General features: G+C 38.6%; 1 long non-coding RNA gene across 1 annotated transcript; it reads left to right on the top strand.

The window, feature by feature from the left end:
- Positions 1-7547: 7547 nt before the first annotated feature.
- On the top strand, positions 7548-11964 carry LOC146543957 (uncharacterized). Its single transcript, XR_014884521.1, has 2 exons — positions 7548-7908; positions 10766-11964. It is a non-coding gene; the product is annotated as an uncharacterized LOC146543957 (long non-coding RNA).
- Positions 11965-12271: the final 307 nt, after the last annotated feature.

Here is a 12271-nt window from a genome sequence, read left to right on the forward strand (position 1 = left end):
TTCCTTGGTCCACCGATGCTGTTACTTCATCACAGAAGGCTGCCGGGTTGGTCAGACGCAATCTGCCCTTGGCAAAGCCTTGCTGGCAATCTCAGATCACCTCTTTGTGTTGCATGTCCCTTAATATCTCTTTCAGAAGGATCTGCTATATGATCTTTCTGGGAACAGATTTAAGGCTCACTGGCCAGTAGTTCTCTAGGTCTTCCTTTCTCCCTTTCTTAAAAATGGGAGTGATGTTTCCCTTTTTTTAGTCACTAGAGAGTTCACCTGGAAGCCACAACTTTTCAAATATGATGGAGTGTGGCTTGGCAACCACATCAGGATCCTGAGATGCTCGTAAGAATTACAGGGAGCACTGGTAAAGTAAGTTCCATTCGTGCTGTCTTCCTTCCTGTATTTGTGTTTCTGTGGAACAGTTTCTTGACCTTTTAACTGCAGTTCTGTCCCTCAGATAGCCAAAAAGAAGATATGAAAGAAATAACCAACATTCCTTTAAAAAGGAAAGAGAGGGATGTTGATGTTATGTAAAATCTCTTGGGCCAGATCAGTTTCAAACCGCAGACTACTAATTGTACACGGATGAGAAGTACTTTGATGTACTCAAAAACCTGGTACAGTAAGAACCCCAAAAACTTAATTTCTTCTTCAGTTCATATGTTAAGTGTAAGTCATTAAATTTCTTCCTTACTAGAATGCAGTTAGACATATAGCACAATTCTATAGAAAGAAACTTTTTCACTCAGCTTCTCTCTTGAATTAAAGCCTTCCCATTGTCATTTAATACAGCATACTGCATGGATTTGGGGTGAGGATAGTCCAGTAAGTCAGTTTCTTCACGTGTATATGCTGTAGACTTTAACTGTTAAGTGGTATCCTTCTCAGCAATTCTGGCAAGTCCTTCTCAGCAAGCTGAAGTCCTCTTACATTACTGCCTAGACTGTCATCAAGGAAACAGGCAGCAGAGCCAATCAGTTTAACTCAGAAGTGTGTTCTCACAAAACCAGTCTGCAAGGAAGAGAAGAAAATGCTCTTCATAAATCGTACCAGATCTTGTTTTTTGTCCCATACCGTGACTTGCCTGATCCTGAAAACAATGAATGTTTTCCTCCCATGTTCATATTCAACCCACAGTGTCTTCCAGAATGACTGGAATAAATCTATCTAAAAAGATCAGAGGCAACTTCATTTGTGAAGGAATCAGAAAAACAAACTCGTGTAGGAAAGCCATGTTCAGTATTGATGATAAGGATCTTTGCTCAGATAATTTTCTTGTGCTTCCTCTGACTTCAGTGTTGCTGTATGAGATAGACCAATGTTTCAATGTATTTTTCTGTGGTGTTGCTTTTTCTGTTTTACCAGAACTGGCTTTGAAAGGGGTTCAAACCGTTAACAGGAACAGAAAACCATGAAATAAGAAAAAATGGAGACATAAAGGAGGAAAAAAAAAAAGGCTTCATCATGTTTTTTTTCCTCTTACGAAAAATGGCATAAATCATGATTGTGCTGAAGTTCAACTTCACCCCAAAGCTTACACCTTCTTTCTGAAAGAACAAACTCTTTGTTCTATGGTGAAAACATTACTTCCCTGACTCCAAATAGTTATTAGGATAAATAGGGTCATTTTGCTTATTGGGCATAGGATTCAGAATAAATGACAGTTGCTTGCTAGGTCTTTGATTCAAATTCCTTTGAAGTCTAGTTAATTTTAATGGGCTTTAGATGAAAGTCCTGTATAATCAGGGACAGTACTGGCTGGTTTCTAAAAAATAAACTTTTTGGGGGGAGTTTGGCACAGGATTTATTCTTAGAAGAGGACACTTAAGTTTGTACTTGACGTTCAGCTTGCAAGAAGCACAGCTAAATTCAGAATAAAAACCATTAGAGATGTTATTCTGCCCCTAATGTAGGAGTATGTTGAGACAAACAGTGTCAACAAGCCTATTGCTCTCTCGGGCATAAATAATGTCTCTCTCAGTAATAAAGTCTGTTCTTTGGTCAGGTTCTTACTGGCAGCTGTTTATCTTTCTGGCAAATATGGAATGCAGATTAATCCGTTTATACTCTTCTGGAAAACTGTGTATGAAAAGGCATGGAGCATTCTGAAAAGAGGGAAGGTCATATGCATATGGCTATGTGAAATCATGTAGTGCCCTTTCTTCCAAACAAGTTTGCTTTGCAGATCTTGCATACATTCTTCCTAGAGCTCCAAAGTGCTTTTTCAGCATCAGTTTAGCCTCTCAACTGCCCCCTCAACAAGTAAATATTATTTCCACTACTTAAAAGACTAAGGAAAAAGAGGAAAAATGTGAGTCCCCAGGGTGACATAGGAACATTGCTGCAGAGCCAGGAATAGAACTCTGATCTCCTGATTCCCTATCTGGTGCTTCTTTAAATATATGACCATCTGCTCTCCTATTGGAAGTATAGATACTATATGCTGACTCCAACAAGCTGGCTACTAAGCCTGTTAGTTCATCCTATTTTATTTTTTTATTTTTTTATTTTTTTTATCCCATACTGATATCATCACAAGCTAAGCTTTTGGCCTGGTGTCAAAGTGATTTCCAGTGTTTGAATGATTCAACCTGCTTGTTATTGTTTTAACCTTGCACCACACATATGCTTGGCTATTTGTGACTTATCTACATACCGTCTGTTCAGCGACTGCCACAAGCTACAACTGTTTTGTTTAAAAGTCCCATACTGAAACATACCATGTTTTGAACAGCTATCACATAGTGGTGAGTTCAATCCTCGTAGCTGCTTGCTTCCAGGTTTTCTCCTAAGCTGCATGTAACTTTCAAGGATGGGAATTTTAAGAAGAAAAGCAATCTTACACACTTGTATCTCTCCGCAAACATCACTCACCACATCAAGCTTTCCCAGTTTCATGACTAGCTTCCATGCTGACTCTGTCAAGACTAAATCGAAACTAGAACTAGATAGAGTTCAAGTTCAACGTGATTTTTTTTTTTTAAATTGTCACCTTAATTCTGCCAAAAAAACCCACAAAACTTCTAGTAAATCTTCTCTCATGGCTTCAGAAAGCTTATGGTATATCTTCAAGTCAGAATCATCACTAAGCAGAGTCAGTGCAGTAGCAATGCTGACTCATGTGCCTTAAATTCTAGTCTTCTTCTCCAGTGAACAGGGGGTTGGATAACTCCTCTGTTTTACTAAAATATCCTCTGTTTATCACTGTGACTTTACTTTGAGGAAGCATGCAATGAATTGATAGTTCTGTTTCCCATTGACATAGAAGATACTGTATAGTTACTGTCTTTTTCTGAGAGTACTGAAAGATATTTCTCTGTCTTTCTGAGTAACGTTCCAAATATTTCAGTACAGTACGTTGTTTGTTCTACAATTCAAACCAGTATGCTAAGTCTTCAGCTTTCTAGCTTTGTTAGAGAGTTTTTTTTGGAAGTTTTTTAGAGTTTGTTCTGATTTAATAGCGCTAGCAGTTCTCAGGCTTCATATCCAACCATAATATTATTGTGGATGAGGACGTAGTGGAAACAGTTCTCTCTGAGATGACACAGCAAACATCCCATTAACCTTGCTTTTGGTATTTTAAAATAATTTTAGAAAATATTCTAGCCAACATACAATGGATTAGAATGACATTACTAGTAAACCGTAAAATTACTTCCACTAAGCAACCATAAGTGTCTGCCAGATCATCTGCTGACATAGGACACTTAAGCTTTAGCTCAGTGAAACTGTTTTGACAATTGGTTTGTGATCTAATAGTTTCAAGACATATATATTTCCAAATACTTTCAAAGATTTTTCAGTAGTTTTTACTGCACTTATACATAAAAACATTTTGAACCAAAACTAGGAATTTGAGTGTGTTGTATGTGAAATAACACCTATCTTTTCTCCATGAGTCCTATGATATAGTTTGTAGACAGCTTTGTTGTCTCACAACAGCGTCAAGTACTCATTCAGTAAGCAGTTCCTTATGGAAGGGAGCTGAAGCACACTGGCAAGATCTGTATTGCTTTAATGAGGCTGGCAGAGCAGCTTCCTTAGATACCATTTTCCTTAACCAGGATATTATTAGTAAATTGCCTTTCCTTAAGAACAGTTGGGCTGGGTGGTTATTTTGCCTTCATCTTCTAGACAGCAAAATGTCACTGCTAAGGAACCTTTAGCTGATCCTTCAAAATAGGATCTGAATTCAAGGCAATGTTTTACAAGGAACAGGCAACAAGTATTGTTGTTTCAGTTCTTGGTGCTATGGGCAATCCCCCTCTACAAGGACTTGTGCACAAAATCCTGCAGTCCTTTATGTAAACACCGTTTGGAAATTTATCTGAATAAGGACTGTGCAGTTTAACTTAAAACAAAAGCAACCAAACAACTTGTAGTGTATTACAAGTGCAGTGGTAAATTATTGAACTTCAAATCCATGGTTACAAGCTGGCTGCAAAATACTGCCCTTTTATTTGATAAAAGGAAAGATTCTTACTGACCGTTTCTTTGTGTCTGAATTTGCTGTTACAAAGACCAGCTACGTTTTCACACTTGCCTTCTCCAGCCCTGAAAACTTTCACTCATAAGAGTAACTACTCTTCTAGACATGATTAGATCTTATGATCTCAAAGGTATTGTTTTAGGGCAAAATGATTTTCAGAGGTGCTTGGTCCTGTAATGGCTTTCTGAGTGAGAAACAATTAGGCAAGAATCCTTGATTTTGTAAAGATGCAAAACTTATTGTAAAAATTTTGTTGTCAAAAATTGTGGTTTGTTTCATGAGACCTTTTTAAAGATGTCATATAAGTCTATCTTTTTTTTAAAACACAGTAATTACTTTTGTAAGTAAATAAACCAATGTTACTTTATTACTACTTGCAGAACTGCAGAAGACAGCACATAAGCCTCTATTACTGCTTAATGGTTAAAAAATGAGCTTACTGCACTGCGTTCTAGAATTACCAGCATCATTTTTAATGAGTTCTAATTACAAGCTCTAAAATATTGTATGAACTATTTAAACATGCCATAAATTATTAAGTGCAAATAACCTTGCATACAATTTCTTAGACCCAAACAATATATACTGTATTTGCTTTAAGTTAGGTAGCTTTTGCAGCTATGAAACATTTTCCCATTAACCTTTGGCCTCAGTTCCAGTAACAGTGATACCCATACTGCGTTTTCTGTTCATTACCAGCACCACCAAGCATAACGGGATTGCTAGCACGCACGCAGTTATAGATGTGTCTATGCAAGGGAAAGAGTACTACAGACTCCTTAACCTGCATCAGGATTTGGTAAAAAGGATTATGATGTCTCTGAAGTATCTCAGTAATGATGAATGAAACCAGCTGGCAAAAGATCCTGAGCTAGATAAGTCTGGTCTAGACAACTGATATTTGGTAGAATTTTCATTGTATTTTTGCAAAAGAGCCTTGAAGAATTTAAGAGCCAGGTTTGGAGTGTGTTATGTCTGTGAGTACGACAGGCAGTAGGAACTTGCATTTTGTTGTTGGAGTTTGTAATAAATGGCTGCTGTTGGTACTGTCAGAAGAGAAGGCTGACTGGTGTAACTTTGAAGTGCTTGTTGTGAGAGGGCTTTGCAATAAGGCTATTGATTTGGCTGATTTGCATTAAATAGTTCTACCCACTGAGGTAGATCTAGTTGGATACCCTCAGTGAAGAGAACTTGTTTGTTTGTTTGTTTGTAACTAGCCAAAACCTTCTCTACAATCATAGCTGAACTGTCTCTACTGTTTGTAAAAGAACCAGATTTAAAAACATCAGCCAGCTCTGCTCGGGAGAGCAGTCAAATCTAAACAACTCAGTATGGGGACATTCCCATTATGCAGGTGGGGAATACAGACACTGGGCTGGACTGTGCATCTCTGATGTCAAACAGAGTATTCCTTTGTGTTAATGCGCACAGGTGCAAATGCCTGGATGCCGCATAAGCGACTTGCCCATGAGCAGACAGATAAGTGGGGGCAAGCAGGGAGCTGAACCCAGGTTGCTGTATCTATCTATACCTTGGTGTCAGATGATTTTATGCTCTGTTCAGGCAGAGTGATTTTGGATACCTTTTAATGTTGTTCTGCTCTTTTTTCTCTCTTCAAGTGCGGAGTTCTTAAATTAAACAAATGAATATCAAACCCAGCGGCAGCAAAGAAATGTTTGGAATATTATTTTATTCTGCATGATCAGAAGTCTAGCCAACCTTCATGCAGCTTAGTACTTCATTCTCAGTAGAGTCAGTACTTCTCCTGAAAGGAAGTCTTGCTGACATCGGAGAAGCATTCAGCATTTTGTTCTTTATTCACTGTGGATGTATACATATCAAACCTCCAAACACACATATACATGCATATTTTTTGCCAGCTTAACTTTTCAGATCTCCGTAATCTTCCAAACATCTATACAGCAGTGACCCAGACTGTAGATTTCTTTACCAAACAGTGTGTCCCTTGAACAAATCACTCATGTGAAACAGAGCGTGTTCTAAGGCAACAGAGACAACGGCGTTAGCAATCTTTACCTCCTTCTTACCTCATACACCACAGTGTACGAGGGGCTTTGGTTGCTTTTGTACTTTCCAGAGAATTTCCTTGTAGAGGAATAGTCTATCGTAATGCTAAAGCTGATGCATAACTACCAAGCCAGCACAAAGGGTGAGGGAGAAACCAAGTGCTGATATTTCATACGTGTATCAAGAAAAGATTAAATAGTCATTTAAGACATGACTGGCATGATTACAAATGTGGGCTCTGTGCTTGGGTACTTTTCCCTGCCTAGCTGTTCTGAGCTAGTCTGTACATACAAATATGTAATCAGTTCAACAACAAACTGTATCAGTACAAATCAAGACTTCAATGACAATTATCACCGTTTACATTATGCTTCATACAGTCAGAGTTAGGTTCACGACCTTCTTTTTGTTGCAGAAGAAAACTGTGTATCATAACAGTTCAAGTTTTTCTTTTGAAGATGCACAGCCAGATCCTCAACAGGCTTATATTGCTGTAGTGCATTAAATTTAACTTAAACCAGATGATGTGCCACTCCCTCCTACCCCACACACTTCCTCACCTTTTAAAAGGGTGGTTGAGTGCAGATGACATATGTAGAGAAATCTGTACCATGAAAATCAAACAGGCAAACACAGAAAATTTAGCAAAAAACCCCTTTGTGGATTGAACTGATAAGAGTAAGCCATGGAACATATTCAGAAATGACAAAGAGTTTTTAGGAAATTGCCTCTAGCTGGAGGCAAAGATAGAATCCTTTACCTGTAGCAGGGAAAATTGGAAAGAAATTCTCCTGTTATCAAAATTTGCATCTTGCTACATTAAAGCAAGAGCATATCTGGGTTTTGATGGGTGCCATGGCAACAATGTTACTGGAGTATAGCGTGAGAACAATTTCAGAGAGAGGAAACTGGATGAAATGGGAAGCGTGCTGAACGTCTATGGACACGAATGCTTTTGCTGCAAACTCAGAGACAGCTTTATCCTTATTGTTCCTGGGCCGTTATTTACAGTCACTTCCATGTTCATACTTTCACCCTGAGCTACCAAGGGTTACAGGAAACATGGTTACATCAGGCTGGCAGCCAGTCACCAGTGGAATCCATTTTATAGCGAGTTCTCTTCGATGTTTTTATCAGTGATTTGGATATGGGACTTGAAGGTATGTTAAGTAAGTCTGCAGACAATACTAAATTGTGAGGAGTTGTCAGCTGTCCTGAGGGCAGAGAGACCTTGCAGAGAGATCTTGGCAAAACAGGAGGCTGGGCAATCACCAACCACGTGAAGTTTAACAAGAGTAAGTGCTGGATTCTGCATGGGGGGCAGGAAGTGATCTCTGCTCTGGTGACAGCAACAGGACCTGAGGAAATGGCATGGAGCTGTGTCAGGGGAAGGTCAGGTGGGTGTTAGGAAAAGGTTATTTACGGGAGAGTGGTGGGCATTGAACAGGCGGTGGGGTACAGCTCTGAGCTGCTGGAGTTCAAGGAGCATTTGGGCAGTGCTCTCAGACGTAGAATTTGGGCTTTTTGTGCGGATCCAGGAGTTGGACTCCTGGAGACTCCTGGAAACTCCAGAGTTTCAACTCCAGAGATTCTGTGAGAATTCAGAAATAAGGAAAGAAAGAACAAAACCTGCTAATTCTAGAAGGGCAGATCTTAAAAGTAGCCGTCTGCCATGTTTACATCACATAAAAGAACAATGCAGAACAACTAAAACATCCGTGGTTACTAGCAAAGTACTGGAATGACATCTTGTTTTTGGTAAAATCTATTCTTAAAAGTATGCCTATAGAGAACAGCAGATAACCATCATATTACATTTCTAATTTTTACTGGCTCTGCTTTTGTTCTGGGAAAACTAATTACAGTACATTTGGCCTAGGAGTAAATATTCTACCTTTTTTGATTGCAGTACACCTGCAATTCTTGAATTCAGATACTTCAATGCCAGCAAGAAGGAAGTGAAACTGATACCTCTCTCATGCCAGGTTATGTGCTCTGAGATTTGTGTGGAAAAGGAATAATTCAGCACATATAAATGGCAGTATAAAATCATTCCTCTTGCAGTGGTCAACAACCACATGTGCACAAAACCAGCACGAGAGGGAAGGCTTAGTATCAACTCTGGATATTACAATTTTCTTTTTAGAAATTGTTAAGAGCTATGTCTTTTATGTCTTTTATCTTCTCCATACAGAGTATTATTCAACATCTTGCATATGCAGAAGCAGTTGCAATATCTAAGAAACAGACTTCCATTCCTTAATTCCAAAATTAAATTTATTTAGTTTCTGATTTCTTTAACAAAAATGGAACTATTGCAATGTACTGCCAGTCCCTCTTTCCTAGTTGCTTTTGAACCAATTTGAGAGCAAGGCAGATGTTTTGAAGAGAGTTCTGTGATGCTATTCAAGAATGAGCTGTTGAGTTTTCATACTACCTAAGAAGACTGGAGGAAGGGATCAAATGTGTTTTCAGACAAAAGCAAATCCAGGCAGTAGAGAAATACAGGCCATTAACGTCTGCAAATTCAGCTGCCTGTGTTTTTTCCAGACCTTCACTGTTCTCATTCTGTGTAACTTGACAAACTCAGTTTAATTTTTGCTCAGATGCTACTAGTTTATTTTCTGTTTGCACCAGAGCCTTCTTGACCCTTGTAGCACACATCTTCTGTCCTCCTGTTTCTTACTCTCATTTTAGAGACTTCACTCATCCCCACATGGTTAATATCATCCTTGGGCCAGAGAAGTTTGCTGGCTGACATATCTGTAAACTCTTCTCATAATGTTTTCTTATTGATTATATGATACATGCTGGTGATTGGAGCTTGTTACCCTTTGTGTTTGAATATTTTTCAAATGACCTGCAGAACTGAAGGGCTGAAGAATCAGTGCTTATTCTTAGGAGAAAAAAAAAAAAAACAACAACAAACAAACAGAAAAGCCAGCTTTATAATTGCATTTTATTATTTTGTAATAAAGTAACACTTATGAATTAAAAAAATGTCTAATAGAACATATTAAAAAAAGAGCAGGAATCATAACAGGCAGTATCTTTTTCTTTGAGATTAGCAGTATAGATACTCAAGTTTGGTATTTCAAAGCTCAGACTGAAGGAAACATTTGTGTGGGTCTGGTCTGCTTTTCAGACTGCCTTGCAGGCCAGGAATAAAACACACTGCCTTTCTATATGAGTCTGGTCAAATTGTTACTCCATGCAGCTCTAGACTCTACTGTCTTTAACTCATAGCTACATAATTACTTTAAGTCTCATAATTGCTTTATCTTCTTTAAATAGCCTTTAATTCACTGAGGATCTTCCCATCTATGAACAGTTTAGTTTACCTAGTAAATAATCTACTTCACTTCACATGGGATCGAGAACTTGCTACAGATTGGATATACCCCTGAAATATCTTTAGTGAATTAAACACTACAGCAAGTATCTGGGTTCCATCTGTTAATAAGATACACTCACATGTATAAAGTAAAGCCATATTCAAGCTTCCAGGTTCAGAAGAAATTTTCCAGCTACTGCACTTAGAAAATGTTCCAAGTGTGAATAAAGGTTAGAAATACACGCCTCCCCAAGTCTGCAGGCAAGCTGTGAAAATGGTAAGGAAAAAAAAGGGAGGGAAGCAGCTCACATCCCTTAGCTTCACTGGTAGGTCAGCTAAATACATCTGTTTAGGCTAAAAAGAAGGGACTTTACTACTTTCACACTGAACAGTCCATGCAGTAACAAAACCTAAAGCAAAGTTAATCTTTTCCCACTGACTTTAATAAGCACGATTCAGGGGAGAGAGGAGAATGTTTTAAGTGTATTTGATTGCACAAACCACATCTTCTTTACTGTATAAATTGGACATCTAAGAAATCTGGGTATATTTAAGACATTGCAGCAGAATAGCTCTTAAGCAGAAGATTCAAGAAAGCCTTAAATCTCAGCTCTTAAATCTCAAGCAGCAGCTACATATTGGTTGGAACTTTGAATCATTGTAGGTGACAATAAAAAGCACTACAGTAGCATAAAGCAAGATATTTTAATAAGCAAGGTGATCATTATGGTAGACCGCTATGCTTCCATACTGCTTATATAAGTATCCATCTACCTGTAACATGTTTAGAAATACAAAAGTAAAGATGATCAGCTAATTCAGCATAAAAGGCTATGCCATTGGCTTGGCAGCTTTTGTCCAGGCTGCTGGCATCCAAGATAACAGTACACTTTCCTGCCTCCTGTTTTGTCCCTCTACAGATGGAGCGATGATCCTGGTATTGAGAACCTGACTTTAAAACCTGAAGTGGAGGGAGCAGTTCCCTGTCCAGATGAGAGCCACAGCTGACAACGTAGTAGCCTGGCTTGCAAGGCTTCCCCTTTGAACAGCACCAAATGCTATCTCAAACACAGCTCTTAGCACCACTCAATATCCCAGCACAGACGAGTATTTTTCATGTCCTCCAGTTTTGGCCAAGGCACTGGGGTCAGTTAGCCAGCACAGAACATCAGAATGGTCCTCCACCTGATTTACAGATGAATTTGTTTAAACAATACTTTCTTCAAGCAGCAAATACAAAAATAGCACAATGAACTTTACACCAAGTCTAGAAGATTAACTCTGGTCTAGTTGTTAACCATTACAATTGCATAAGTTTTGTTTTTCAGCTCTTGCTGCATTTCAGGGACTGAAACATTGGGCAGCTGAGCTTTTTATGCCAGACTGACATTTAAGTTAGTTTCCTTCGTAAGTGTGCACCATACTCTTATCTGTATGTTCTGTCTAAAGTTGCACGGTGAATTTAAGCATTCTTCCTTTTCACTTCATCTCATCACTGTAATATTTTATCCACGTGTGCAGAAAGACAAAGAACATAGTTCTTGTAGATTATCAAGTGAAGCAAGAACTCCCCCTTTGGGTAACGTGCAGTCACTGCAGAAAGTATTGCTGTTTCCCTTAATGATTATTTGACTGAAAAAAATTGACTGAAGATCTGATTGTACTACAGAAAAAAAAACAACCTGCTGTTTACAAATGCAAGTATGTTCAGACTTTCCAATGTTCTTGTTCTGTACTCCAGGAACTTCAGCACAATAAAGGTATTTTATCTGTAAATGTTATCAAGGAGAGAAAAGATGTACCGATTATCTCTGCTTCATCAGTTCAAAGGTCTGAAGTTATTTTGAATGTGTAGGCTTCTGCCAACATAATAAATTCCATCGTGCTATTCTCTTTTAATATACAACAGACCAGTGAAGGTGCATCACAACATACAAAGACCAAACTGGAGTGTTGCAAAACCTCTTTAAAAAGCTGTGGAGACTGTTGGGAAGAGGGAGTCAGGTTATAAGGATGTGACAAACATGTTCTGAGGCTAGAAGCCTCAAAATGTATTACAGGAGCTGTGGAGCAAAAAAGTTCAAAAGAATAAACATGCAACTAATTGAACCATTTTTGTCCCAAACTTCTGCAAACTGGGTGAAGTTGATTTCTTTAGGAACTTTTCACATAATTTTGGATTTTTTAAATACATCCCTTAGGCTGAGTTATTTGCTAGAGCTCTTCATAAGGAGAAGACCATGGGGACAGGATGTTGGAAAAAATTCCTCTAGTGCTTGCTTGTAGGCCAGGTTCCAACTGTGCTTCAAAATTCTGATGAGTTCAAAACTCTGACCTAGCTCATGAGGGGAGAGTTTGACTCTTGGGGCATGGGGGAGGGGAAGTGCCTATAAAATTATGGCATTTCAGCAGGGATAGATAGCAGG

The sequence above is a fragment of the Meleagris gallopavo genome, chromosome 7, assembly GCF_905368555.1.
Source record: "Meleagris gallopavo chromosome 7, MGAL_WU_HG_1.1, whole genome shotgun sequence".
NCBI classification, from domain to species: Eukaryota; Metazoa; Chordata; class Aves; order Galliformes; family Phasianidae; genus Meleagris; species Meleagris gallopavo.